This window comes from Vulpes lagopus, chromosome 1 (genome assembly GCF_018345385.1).
Source record: "Vulpes lagopus strain Blue_001 chromosome 1, ASM1834538v1, whole genome shotgun sequence".
Taxonomy (NCBI): Eukaryota; Metazoa; Chordata; class Mammalia; order Carnivora; family Canidae; genus Vulpes; species Vulpes lagopus.
This window is the reverse complement of record NC_054824.1, coordinates 123,533,107-123,543,443: the sequence shown is the minus strand read 5'-3', so window position 1 is coordinate 123,543,443 and position 10,337 is coordinate 123,533,107. Positions and strand designations below refer to the sequence as shown.

At 41.6% G+C, this 10,337-nt stretch overlaps 1 pseudogene; it reads right to left on the bottom strand.

The window, feature by feature from the left end:
- Positions 1 to 9,346: 9,346 nt before the first annotated feature.
- On the bottom strand, positions 9,347 to 9,863 carry LOC121472992 (annotated as a pseudogene).
- Between the last annotated feature and the right edge of the window lie 474 nt (positions 9,864 to 10,337).

The following is a 10,337-nucleotide window of genomic DNA, read 5'->3' as shown; positions in this document are numbered from 1 at the left end:
ATTGCTCAGAAAAAAAGATTCCTTTCAAAGTATTATTGCTCAATGACAATGCCTCTGGTCAACCAAGAGCTCTGAGAGAGATGTACAATGAGATTAATCTCTCTCTCTTTTTTTTTTTTTAAGATTTATTTATTTTGGAGAGAGAGTGTGTGAGCAGGGGGAAGGGCAGAGGGAGAATGAGAGAAGGCCACTCAGCATGCAGTCAACGTGGAGCTCGATCTCATGACCCTGAGATCATGCATGACCTGAGCGGCAATCAAGAGTCTGACACTTAACTGATAAACCATCCAGGTGCACCATAATATTAGTCTTGTTTCCTTCTTGCTAGCAGAGCATCCATTCTGCAGCCAATGGATTAAGGAGTAAAGTTTGACTTTCAAGTCTTATAATTGAAGAAATACATTTCATAAGGCTCTAGCTGCCATTGATAGTGATTCCTCAAGTGGATCTGGGCAAGTCAATTGAAAACCTTTTGGAGAGAGTTCACCATTCTTGATGCCATTAAAAACATTTGTGATTCATGAGGAGAGGTCAAAATATCAACATTTACCAGAGTTTGCAAGAAGTTAATGCCAGTCCTCATGGATGACTTTGCGGGCTTCCAGACTTCAGTAGAAGGAGTCCCTACAGATGTGGTGGAAATAGCAAGAGAACTAGAATTAGGAGTGGAGACTGAGGGTGTGACTCAATGGCTGCAATCTCATGATAAAACCTGAACCAATGAAGAGTTGCTTCTTGTGGATGAGCAAGGAAAGTGGTTTATTCAGATGAAATCTACTTCTGGTGAAGATGCTGTGAAGATTGTTGAAATGATGATAAAGGATTTAGAATATTTCATAAGCTTAGTTGAGAAAGCAGCGGCACAGTTTGAAAGGATTGACTATAGTTTGGAAAGAAGTTCTACTGTCAATAAAATGCTATCAAATAGCATCACATGCTACAGAGGAATTCTTTGTGAAAGAAGGAGTCAATCAATGTGGCAAACTTGTATTACTTTAAGAAATTTCCATGGCTACCCCAGCCTTCAACAACCACCACTGATTAGTCAGCTGCCATCAACATCGAGGCAACACCCTCCACCAGCTAAGATGATAATTTGCTGAAAGCCCAGATGATGGTTAGCACTTTTTACCAGTATTTTTAAATTAAGATACGTGCACTGTATTTTTTTTAGACATACTGCTATTACACACTTAAAGGACTACAGTATGGTGTAAATATAACTTCTTTTTTAAATAGCTTGATTGATGTATACTTCTTATACCATGAAACCCACCCAATTTAAGTACACTGTTCTCTCTCTCTCTCTCTCTCTCACGCACACACACACACACACACACACACACACACACAGAAGTCTGGGACATACTGCTCAACAAGTTTTGATAAATGCATACAGTTGGGGAGCCATCCCCACAGTCCAGTATTAGAATAGTTCCAAAGCATTGTTCATACCTATTTGTAGATATCTGTGCTTATCCCTGATCCAGCAACCATTGTTCTGCTTTCTATTGCTATAATTTTGCCTTTTCTAGAAGTATCATGTTACTGTAGGCATACAATATGCACTCTTTTATTTCCAATTTTTTTCACTTGAACTAAAGATTTTGAGATTCATCCTTGTTGTGCATATTAGTCATTTTTCCCCCTTTTTTATTGTTGAGTAGTATTCCATTGTATGGAAATACCACATTGCTTTTTCATTTATCAACTGATAGGCATTGCATTGTTCCCAATTGTTAGCACTTACGAATAATGTTGCTATAAGCATTTATTTACAAAGTCATCGTGTGTTTATTTATTTTTGTTGCTTTTTGGTAAGTATCTAGGAATGAAATTCCTAGGTCTTATGGCAAATGTATCCTTAAGTTCTTAAGAAACTCTCAAATACCCTCAACTCTATGGTCAACTAATATTCGACAAAGCAGGAAAGACTATCCACTGGAAAAAAGACAGTCTCTTCAATAAATGGTGCTGGGAAAACTGGACAGCCACATGCAGACCATTCTCTTACACCATCCACAAAGATAAACTCAAAATGGATGAAAGATCTAAATGTGAGACAAGAATCCATCAAAATCCTAGAGGAGAACACAGGCAACAGCACTGTGAACTTGGCCTTTTTGAACTTGGCCACAGCAACTTCTTGCAAGATACATCTATGAAGGCAAGGGAAACAGAAGCAAAAATGAATTATTGGGACTTCATCAAGATAATAAGCTTCTACACAGCAAAAGAAACAGTCAAAAAAACTAAAAGACAACCTACAGAATGGGAGAAGATATTTGCAAATGACATATCAGATAAAGGGCTAGTATCCAAGATTATAAAGAATTTATTAAACTCAACAGCAAAGAAACAAACAATCCAATCAGGAAATGGGCAAAAGACATAAACAGCAATTTCACAGAGGAAGACATACACATGGCCAGCAAGGACATGAGAAAATGCTCCGTGTCACTTGCCATCAGGGAAATACAAATCAAAACCACAATGAGATACCACCTCACACCAGGTAGAATGGTGAACAAGACAGGAAACAACGAATGTTGGAGAGGATGTGGAGAAAGGGGAACCCTCTTGCACTATTGGTGGGAATGTGAACTGGTAGAGCCACTCTGGAAAACTGTGTGGAGGTTCCTCAAAGAGTTAAAAATAGAACTGCCCTGGGATCCCTGGGTGGCGCAGCAGTTTGGCTCCTGCCTTTGGCCCAGGGCGCGATCCTGGAGATCCGGGATCGAATCCCGCATCGGGCTCCCGGTGCATGGAGCCTGCTTCTCCCTCTGCCTGTGTCTCTGCCTCTCTCTCTCTCACTGTGTTCCTATCATAAATAAATAAATAAATAAATTATAAAAAAAAAAATAGAACTGCCCTATGACCCAGCAATTGCACTGCTGGGTATTTACCCCAAACATACAGATGCAGTGAAACGCCAGGATACCTGCACCCCAATGTTCATAGCAGCAATGTCTACAATAGCCAAACTATGGAAGGAGCCTCCATGTCCATCAAAAGATGAATGGATAAAGAAGGTGTGGTCTATATATACAATGGAATATTACCCAGCCATTAGAAACGACAAATACCCACCATTTGCTTCAACGTAGATGGAACTGGAGGTATTATGCTGAGTGAAGTAATCTTGAATCTCCATTGAGAAGCATGAAGTCTTCTCAATCAGAGAAGGACAAACATTATATGGTCTCATTCATTTGGGGAATATAAAAAATAGTGAAAGGGATTATAGGGGAAAGGAGAGAAAATGAGTGGGAAATATCAGAGAGGGAGACAGAACATGAGAGACTCCTAACTCTGGGAAACAAACAAGGGGTGGTGGAAAGGGAGGTGGGCGGGGTTTGGGGGTGACTGGGTGACGGGCACTGAGGGGGGTACTTGACGGGATGAGCACTGGGTGATATGCTATATGTTGGCAAATTGAACTCCAGTAAAAAAAAAAAAGTAAAAATTAAAAAAAAATTAAAAAAAAGAAACTCCCAAATATGCACAGAGATTTGAGAGGGACAATGAAGGGTTCAAGTTTGAACTAACGTGGAGCTGCTTATAGGCAATTACAAGTCTAAGTACAGAACCAAGGAGACAGGCTAGGGCTGAAGTTAGAAAATCATGAGTCATATAGCACAGGGATAATGCTGAAGCCATGGGGTGGATGAGATGACGTGAGGCGTTCATGTTAGGAGTTCATCTCCTGAACTGAACTCCTGGAGATGTAAGCATTTGGAGAGGGGGTGGGTAGACAAAGAGAATTAGTGAGACAATGTGAGAGATCAAGAAGTTACAGAAGCAGGAGAAATTATGTCACAGAAACTAAGGGAAGAAAAGATGATACAGTAAGTGAGTGGTATGACTTTTGCTTCCAAACACAAATTTCCAGCCTTACTTCAGAGACTGACTAGCTCTCTGTCAGAAGCCTCTTAGTCAGGCTGTACTTGGAATTCTCTGGGCTGAGGTTCCTGTTAGAAGTAGTACTTCTCAAACATAGTCTCTTACTCTGTGTCTGCAGACCAGCTCATACTGCCTTTCAGGTATACCCTTTCTTCTGAAGGGAGTAGGCCACTGGTCTGCCATGTTCCCCAGGCTCCAGGAACCTCAGGTGGTCCATTCCAAAGCACTTGTGGAGGGCAACCTGGGCTTTAAGTGAGAGGAATATGCATGAAGCTATCACTCACAGCCCTTTGAAAACTTTCTTCAGAGGAATTTCCATTTTCTTTCTTTTTTTTTTTTTTGAATTTCCATTTTCATGTCACTGTAACTTTATATCTTTTGTGCTCTTATAGTAAGTGTTGAGAAAAAAGCCTCAGCTACCTCCTTAGCAAAATCCTGTCTAGGTGGGCAAGCACCTTATTTGGAGTGTGTTTGGACCTCAGCCTAGGGTTAATGCTAAAAAGTTTACTTTATTTTTTTATTTTATTATTTTTTAAAGATTTTATTTATTTATTCATGAGAGACAAAGAGAGATAGAGGCAGAGACATAGGCAGAGGGAGAATCTGGTTCCCTGCAGGGAGCCCAATGTGGGACTCCATCCTAGGACGCCGGGATCACCATCCTGAGCCACAGGCAAACGCCCAACCACTGAGCCCCCCAGGTGTCCCAAAGGTCCACTTTAATATACTAGATTTCCAAGCACTTGAAAGTGCTCAAAAAAATTAAATATTGAATGAACAAATGATACCATAAATGAATAGATAATTTTTATTCCTTGTGATCACTTCTTGGTGTCATTTATATTGTTGACTACTGCTTATTTCTTGATCACCTGAAGCCCTCTGCTTCTCCATTTCTAATTTATCAGCTATTTCTCATCTTCTCCCATGCTCACTTTTATCATCTGCCCTTTAAATGGTGGTTTCCTTCAGGGTTCCATTCTCACTACCGTCTCTTACCTTTACATTAAAAATATTTTCCCTGAGGGAATCCCATCCATATCCCTGGTTTGACTACCACATATGCACTTTCTGTCCTGGGCCAAATTGTTCTACTTCACTTTAAACTAGTGGTGTGTTACAGCCAGGCTGTACCGGCTTACGAGAGCCAATTGTTAAATTTTTCAGAATTGTGTGAGCCAATTGGTTGCTAAATCCAGCCATTATTAAAATTATATAAATTTCCAATTAAATGATATTAACAACAAAGGTAATAGATACTTAAAACTCACTTCCTAATAATCTTGCTACTCTTTTATTATCAATGCTCTTGAGATTTGGTATGTCTGTTGTATTTTTGGAAATCCTGTATAATGGTGCGTAATTGTGCATCTCTTCCAATTCTGCATTCAGTGATGTCATATTGGTCACTTGCAAACTGCTACAGTAGGAGTGTCTACACCATGGAAATCAGAAAATGTTGCAAGTCAGGGCTTGGTCTACTGTTTTAATGATTGTCTAGACTTAAGAAAGTGAGAAAATGAAAGAAAATGAAAGAAAAAAAAGTGTGAGAAAATGTTAATAATGTAGATTAAGCTTAATAGTGTGTTGGTCTATAGCTGTTACATTGTGATTAACACAAAAAATCAAAGAAATATTCTCCCAATATTCAAAAACTATTATCCAGTTTAGCAAAAAAAAAAATATGAACATATCACTAGTGAACAAGAGAAGTTCTCTCTCTTTTTTTTAAAGATTTTATTAATTTGAGAGAGAGAGAGTGTGCATGAGTTGGAGGGGGTGGGTAGAAGGAGAGGGAGAAGCAGACTCTCTGCTGAGCAGAGAGCCCAACTTGGAGCTCAGTTCCAGGACCCTGAGATCATGATCTGAGCCAAGGCAAATGCTTAACCAGCTGAGCCTCCCAGGCACCACAAGAGAAGTTCTGCCCCATGTTTTCAGCATTTCACTTTCTCTCACTTCCTAATGTAAACATAAATAACTGCATTTGTGCTATAAGTGTCCTCATTCATCAACTGCAATCACAGATTGGCTGTGGATACAAGAGTTTGGCAAAAGTCAACAAAGACATTTTGTGAGAATTGATTGGTGATAGGAGATTTACACTAAAGAGTATTAGATGCTTTATTATTATTTGTAAATTAGGAACTACACATCCTCCATACCAGTAAAATGTATAAAACTTATGAACATATATATGTGTGCATTTCCCCTGTCCACCAGAGAGCCAGTTAATTATTTACCATCACATCACTTCTTGAAACCCTCAATATCAACTGCCTATTAGACATTTTAAATTTAATATGGTAGGCATCTCAGACAATGTATCAGAAAGGGAATTCATTTTCCTTCTAATGTCTTTTCCTCTTCTGATATTCTGTATCTTAGAGAATTACACTACCCTAGGAGGCAGAAAAGTGAAAAAGTAGCCATAGATTACTTTTTCAATAAGTGTGATCTATGAAGACTGTAAAGAAAATAAGGAGATAAAGGGTTCATGGAGTTTTCTGTTTAGCCTTGTTGTAAGAAAGAATGATCTTAAATAATTTGTATGGGAAAGAGGCAATGAAGAGGGGAGAATTGGGAGCTCCAGGAAAGAGAGAACAGATGACAGCTCAGTCTGTGAGAAGGAAGGAGAGGGCAGGGTCCAGAGCACATTTGCCTTAGAAAAGAGAGTCACCTTTTCCACACTGCCAGGAGGAAAGGAGATAGCGATTAGGATGTGTCCTAGGTTGGGTTCTCTAGGAGCAGAGCCTGGGTCAGAGAGTCTCGTTCAAGTGAGTGTGTGTTAGAGGGGAGAAGGGAGAGAGACATAGGATAGGATAGGGGAAGAGAGATGAGCAACAGTGTGATCTTGACTGGAAACTAACATCCGTTGTGACCGTAGAGGAAGGGGCAGCATCACAAGCTGAACCACAGGGTTATTCAGATTGAGGCCGGGACTGGCATTTTCCTCCTGTGCCAGTCACTCATTGGTTAAGATCTGCTTGCCAAACGAGTGCAACATCATATTCTAGACTATGTGGGTTCTGGCTGGCTGAGGGCAGTTCACCAGGGGAGGCAGTAGCTATGAATTTTAAACAACCAGCCCTCAGAGCAACTGAGGGACGAGGACACCTGCCACTAAAGGGAATCTGAGTGGGGCATCCACAGCATCCACTGTCGTGTGGCTACCTGCATAGGCCTAATTAGGGAAGAGGTGGAAGTGCAGAGGAGACTGAGGCAGTTCCTGGTGAGTGGTCTCTCTCTCCAAATAGTAATCCAAATTAGCTGCTGAGGGTGGGGAGTAATCTGGTGGGTGCAGAAAGCTTGAGTAGGGTGGGAAGGTTTTGAGCAACTGCTAGTGTAAGCAGTGGGGGAGGGGCTGCCCTGGGCAGTACTCAGGGTCCAGTTACTGTTGGAAACACGGAGTAGTGTCAGCACTTTGTGCTGTTACTTGTATTCTTCAGCAGTCTCAGTGTAGGGTTGCAGAGGGCAGGTGGTTGGCTTAACCTAGTGTTGATATTTTGCTGGGTGCGTATAGTGCGGGCAGAAAAGAGTAAGTAAACCATGAGGATGATGGTGAGAGAGTTGTTGAAGGCTCACACTACCTTTTGGGAAGGCAGCAATGTACACAACAAATTATAGGGCATGTTCACAGTATGTCGATAGAAGTACAAAGTAGTGGGTAAGATCAGAATAGAGACAGAGGTGTTTTCTGAGTTGAGGACAGGAATTTATGTGTCCCATAAATGGGATTGCATTTCAACTGTCTCTTGAAGGGCCAGTGGTGGAGGGGGGCGGGGTGGGTCTCCCCAGGGGAATGTGGAAAGGGAATGATATAGAGAAAGCATGGAAAACATGCATGAAAGCAATCTGGCAGAGACTGATGATTTATATGAGAAAGCCTGCAATAAGGCACCCAGGATAAGTAAAATCAGACAGAGTGGTTTGCATTGGCTCTTGCTCTCTCTCACTCAGCCCCATTCTCAAATAGGGGCAGGCTAAGTTTCTTATACTGAGGTAAGAGGGTAGCAGTGGCTTGGATAGAACCTTGGCTAGAAGAGTAGCATGTAATCCCATCTTTGAAAGCAGGGAGGCAAAGACTGCATCTCAGTAGTCTCTTAGACTTACTTCCATGGCTGTGAAATGGGTACCAGTTAACAAGGAGATAACTGGGTGGCTGGCACTGCCTTTGGAATCTCAACCAGCTTTGAGCACAGAGTTGTCCCTATTGATATTTAAACAAGAGTAAACACTGCAACTGATGGACAAACCAGACCTCAACCAAACCATGTTTGGATCCAGCACCTGACCCAGTGTAGTTAGTTCTGCAGGCTCCTCTGAACTTTTGTTAACTTTATAACTACACATATTCATCAATATTTTGGTTTCTGCATATGTGAGATTTTGGTGGGGTTTATTGTATATAGGTGGTATGGAGGAGAAAGTGAAAACAATTGAAAAGGTTTTTCTGAGGACAGAGAAAGTGAAAATAGCTGAGAAGTTATTTTTTTGTTGAAAAAAAATGAAAGTAATACATATTCATTATAAATCAAATAATGTAGGAGTATAAGAAGGAAAAATGAAAGCAACTATCCCCTCATTCTACTAAAAAGCCCCTTTTTTCCCCAGAGATAATTGTTAACAGCTTGGTATATAGCTTTTCTTACATATGTAAGCACATTTGGAATTTACATTTTATATAAATATAAATATGTGTATTATATGTATTATACACAATATTCTAGTCTTTGGCCTAATACTTTTCAGTTATTAATATATCTTGGGTATTTTTACCTGCTCAATGTTGCTCTTTTTCATAGCTACCTAATATTCCATGGTATTGAACAAATTTCCCATTGATGAGAATCTAAATAGGTTCTACTTTTCTTATTATTATAAACAATAGAACAATGAACATCTTATGTACACTTCTATACTACTTTTTGTATTTAGTCAATTACTTCTTTTTTGTCAATTACTTTTGATAAATTCCTAGAAGAGGGATTACTGGATCAAAGGGTATGATAGTCTCCTGTATCTGTTAACTACCTGATACACATTGCTAGACTGCCTTCCAAAAACTTGCCTAAATTCACTTCCCAGTCAACAGTGTAAATATTGTAATATTAAGCACTAGTATAACTAGTGCATAATTCTTTGCCAGCATAGAACATTATCAATGTCTGTGATGGGTTGAAGTTTTACATATATATAAAATATAAATGTATAGGTATACATATATATGTGTGTGTATATATACACACACACATATATATACACATATATTTTTACCTGTTTATTTTTACTGCAAAAAGCTTTGTTCCCACCTGGTCCACAGCTTGGGGGAGGGCTGCAGGGGGTTAAAACGCTGCCTAGTGGCTGCCGGGGGGCTCAGGCACAAGCCCTGGCACCACGGGCAGGGCGGAGGGGCCCCTCGAAGGCTGCTGGGCTCCAGAGGCTCCTAGTTGTGCTTGAGGGTGAGTCCTTCCAAGAGCTCCTCGCCCGGCCCGGCCTGGGGGTGGTCAGCCTGCGGAAGCGAGTCAGGTGGTCACCCATGTCCTTGAGTTTCACCTCCTCACCCGGGAAGTGGCTCTCCCTGAAGTCACGGAGCTGGGGGTCAGCTCCGGCAGATCCCAGGGCGTGCAGATCCGGACAGGCCTGGTTCAGGTTCTTCTCCAGAACCAAGGTGGCTTGCATGGTGTTCAATGCTTCACCCGCTCATCCTGGGACAGCTTCTGCACGTCTTGGACCGGAGCGCTGCCGCCACGCTGGTTTTGCATTTTCAAGAGACACTCCGCACCCTCGCGCTTCTCAGCCGACTCCTGGCAGTGGCCCAAGCCCCCTGGAGTCACATGGTCCTGGTCGGATTAGCAGCCCAGGGAGGGGTAGGTGGAGGAGACCTGCAGATGCACATTGGCCAGGAGGTTGCAGGTGGCCTCCACCTGAGGGGAATAATTCTGATGAATCTGGGTGCTCATGGTTGATTGGTAATAAGAAGCTAAGCTCAGGATAGGGTGTTGGCTGAAGATGGTTCTGAAGGTTGTGAACGGGAGAAGGTTGGAGGCTGGTTGGAGGCTGGTAGGAAGGGTGTACCCTGAGTTTGTTCTGTCCAAGCGCTGTTGAAGTAAGAGACAGATCTGCGGGACCACCAGGTGCACTGTTGGTTAATGTTTTAAGAAGTTATTTTTAAGTTGATATTGCAGATAGAAAATACTCTCTGGGTAGTTGAGTTTGAAAGTATGTTTAGCAGTTAACTTTCCTGAGGTTCTGTTATAAATTTAATTGAGATGATGAAGATGGCATAGAAATCCTGGGGGTGGGCGGTGGTCACCTGGGTGACTCAGTCGGTTAAGCATCTGTGGTAGGCTCAGGTCACGATCCCAAGATGGGATTGAGCTCCACATCAGGCTCCCTGTTTAGCAGGGAGCCTGCTTTTCCCTCTCCCTTTGCCT